The sequence below is a fragment of the Myotis davidii genome, unplaced genomic scaffold, assembly GCF_000327345.1.
Source record: "Myotis davidii unplaced genomic scaffold, ASM32734v1 scaffold743, whole genome shotgun sequence".
Classification (NCBI taxonomy): domain Eukaryota; kingdom Metazoa; phylum Chordata; class Mammalia; order Chiroptera; family Vespertilionidae; genus Myotis; species Myotis davidii.
Window position 1 is genome coordinate 191,172 of NW_006296221.1, and position 4,241 is coordinate 195,412.

Consider the following 4,241-nt stretch of genomic DNA (forward strand, 5'->3'; position numbering starts at 1 on the left):
ATGTTTTCAGTTATAATTTATAGATTAGGAATGCAAGTAATATTGGGATTTAATGGATTATATGAAACTCTCTTTTCCCTCTGGCATAGTAACCAGCTAAGTTTAAGATGATGGCTGCTTACTTATCCTGGATCTCTGAATGATGGCGTGGAAAGATATCCCAGCCAATTCAAAATGGACATGGAGCGTCAGCAGTACTAGTAAAATAAACCTTTATTGTTGCAAGCCACTACTGAGATTTTGGAGTTGTTTGTTCCCAAAGGACCCCCTGAGTGATCCTGACTCATGCAACAGAAACTTCCTAATGGTACCTAATGAAATGAGTGAGCACAAAAGGAAAGACCTCACACTTCCAGTTTTCCGTGCAATTGTGTAAGCACTCAATCCTAAGAGATGTGAGGAAGGAGTATAAAGATAGACTTTACAGAGGAAATGATGCTTGAACTGAATCATGATCTTAAAATATTTGGGGGGTTTACCAAATTGATTGGGAGGGGTTCAAAAACATTTCAGACAGAGAGTAGATGGAATAAGTAGATGGGGGCAGGGTGGTACTCTCAAATAGTTGTCGAAAGAGAAAAACAAAATATCAGGGGCATCTTTATTTAGCCTTTATGAAATTTGGACTTTATTCAGTGGGCCACAGGCTTTTCTATTATAAAATCTATGACAATTGATGGTGAAATGCAGGACACATATCCCTGGACAATTTCAAATTTTGAGTGAAATGCGAATGACATCATCACAGTCCCCGATGCTGGTTGCTGCACAGCGCATCCCATGACATAGAGAAGATTATCTGCTGATTATGCACAACACCACCTCCTTCTATTCCATTCAGGAAAGAATATTGAAGTTCAAAATTGTGAACTCCATATTTAAAAAACAAATCACTATTGATCTTCAATACCTTAACTCAATTAGTAGCAGATATGCGGCTCATACTTCACAAATTATCCTAATGTATTAATAGGTCCTGACAGCATTTCTGCTGTAGGCAGTGGGAGCCATCAAAGGGTTTTTTTAAAATAACATATTTTATTGATTTTTTACAGAGAGGAAGGGAGAGAGATAGAGAGTCAGAAACATCAATGAGAGAGAAACATCAATCAGCCGCCTCCTGCACATTCCCCACTGGAGATGTGCCCGCGACCCAGGTACATGCCCTTGACCGGAATCGAACCTGGGACCTTTCAGTCCACAGGCCGACTCTCTATCCACTGAGCCAAACCGGTTTCGGCCATCAAAGGGTTTTAAGCAGAGGAGTGACATAACTAGAGATGCATATTTTAGAAACATTTTTCTAGAAACCTTGAGATAGATGGAATTAATAGGGCAAGATGATAGATAGAACATCATTTAAGACACTGTAGCAATCATAGCTGTTACAGCTTACAAAGACAAGAAGGGTCATATGCCCATCTGCTAAATTCTAAGAGAAGAAATTTGTCTTTCTTGGTATTGGTGGCTATTTTCAAATAGTGTCTTTTTCTCCCAATAATCTCTCAGTGGCAGTATCTGTCCACCTGCTTCTACCATTTCTCTCCTCTCCTCATTTCTCCTCTTCTTTCCTCTTTTCTCTCTCTCTTCTTTTGGCATTCTTTATCTTTCCTTTGGGAGAACTCTTATGTGTGTTTTAAGAACTTGAGCAGTTGTGGAGTTGGTGGAGTGAAGTGTTTTCCCCTCTGCCTGGAAAACCATTGTGATACAGCCCAGGTCAAGATAATGGGGGCTTGAATTGAGACAATGGCAATGAAAGGAAGAGGGAGAGACAGAACAAGTCACTGATAAGCTATAGAACTTGGTAATACCTTGTATATTGTCAGGGGAACCTGTTTATCTGGTTAGTCAGGTTCCTAAAATGTAGGCACTCAAAAAATATTTTCGGAAAAAATAAGTTTGAGAAATAAAATGCAAAGCTCAGATGGACATGGGGATAAATCAAGGTGAATCAACAATGACTCCTGCTCTAACAGAGTTTTCAGAATTGCTGTTAACCCAAAATCTTAAGGCCTGAATGCCAAATGCTTGGCACAGATACCACCACCTCCCCTTCGATTTCTAGACTCGAGTCATTTAAATTGACCACTATAATTGTTCACTGTTGAACCTTGATACATCATCCGAACCCTTCAGAAGACAATGGTCCAGAAAATCATCGCCAGTTGATCCAACTGGCAAGGAAAATGTACCCTGGTCACCTATTTCTCAGATTTAAAAATATATTGAACTGGTGGCCCGGTGCATGAAATTAATGCACATTAAAAGGGGATTAATTAGAGGAAATATTTTAATATTGCTATTTGCCCTTTCTTTATAATAGAAGTGTCAGAGATGGAAGAAAATTAGTAAAATGTATATGAAAATCTTCCTCCTCTCAGAGTCTGGTGCACACCACGGGACCCAGAATCAAGTCCCCGCCCACCTACATGCACCTCAAAATTGCACGAGACCCAGGCCCACCCTCCCCCCACCCCCCAGCATTGGGCTAGATCAGTGGTCAGCAAACTGCGGCTCACGCACCCTTGTCAAGCCCCACTGGGCAGGAGATGCAGCCTCAGGTCCCCTGGCCTGGTGCCGGGGCTGGGGTCACAGCCTGAGGTCCCACAACTCAGGCCGGGGCGGGGGAGGGGCGCGCACCTTGAGGTTCCCTGTCAAGCCCTGCTGGGAGGGCGGCATAGACTCAGGTCCCCTGTCAAGCCTTGCTGGGCAGGGGGTGTGGCCTCAGGTCCCCTGGCCCAGTGCTGGGGTGGGGGGCGCAGTCTGAGGTCCCCCGTCAAGCCCCGCTGGTGGGAGGCATGGCCTGAAGTCCCCCAGCCTGGCACTGGGGAGAGGAGCATGGCCTGATGTCTCTCAGAGTGGTTCTGGGGCAGGGGGGTGGCCTGGGGTCCCCTGTCAAGTCCTGAAGGGTGGTGGGCCTGGACTGAGGTCCCCTGTCAAGCCTCATGGGTGGGGGGGCGCAGCCTCAGGTCCCTGCTGATTGCTCCTTAATGCTCATTATAGGACCTCGGCCTCTGCTGTGGATGCAGCCATCTTGTGTTATGGAAACCACCCCCCTCCCCCGCCTCCACTGTGGGCACCACCATCTTTGTGGCAGAGTGACAGTCAATTTGCATAGTCCCTCTTTATTATATAGAATGAGTATGAAAGGATTTGAGCAAAAAACTGAAAAAGAAAGGACTGTATTCTATTAGGTTTTATTTCTACTCTCCTTTTAACTAAGTTTCTTGGAATTCTGTCCTAATGAAGGGAAAATAGAGCAGTGGAGGTCAGCAGACCTTGGCTGGCAGGTCTCTGGCTCAGAGGAATAACAGTGATGGGTAGGTTGAGAAAGGATGGAAAGGATGGAGTGGGTGAACTGGTCTCTGCAAAGTGCTTATTTTGAGAGAAAAGAAAAAGAAATTTCTCCTATTTGTTTTGTTAACATAAAATCTGCAAAAATGGCTTCTACACAGATGATTTCAGTATAAACCATCTAAGACAAATACAGATTATAAACACCGCATCAGACAGAACGCAAGAGTTAGCAAATCTAATCCTGCTCCCACAATGAATTCTTAGAGTAACCAGAGATCATGTCAGCTACCCTTCAACTTCCCTATCACTAAACCAGGGTTCCAAATTACTTCCAATAATGGTAATAAACACTTATTGAATGCTAATGAGTACTAGACAACATTCTAAACATTTTGCTTATATTATCAAAGTCAAGGTAGATCTCTCTTGGAAATAAAGTGGTGAAGAGGCATTCCTCCTTTACTTGATTTATATTATCCTCACTTGCCACATGACAAAAAACAAGGCTCAGCAAGATTAATGGGACTCATGTTCGCATCATATAAGAAATAAAGCGTATCATAGTAGCCCCTGTGTTTTACAGGAACTGCTAAATGTCATTTTCAAATTACAGCCAGTCAGTTGGGCTAAGACTGAGGCTTCAGAAAGCAGTACAATTCCCATGTGTCAAGGCAAAACTTCTGTTTAGGAGCATAACACTGTCAAGGCTCTGAAAATGAACACCCTTCAGCAGACCCAACCTGTCTAATGATTACCAGTGTCCTGCCATGTGCTAGCTGACATTGGCATATACAGCACTTTCTGAGACCTTAACTGACCTGTTAATGTCACTCCCAGTGCTAATGGAGTAGTACATTATCCACAATGGAACTGTGGAAAGCTGTATCAAATAGCAATCCCAAGGACTAACTCGGGAACATACAGTTAACCTGAGCGAGCTGCCC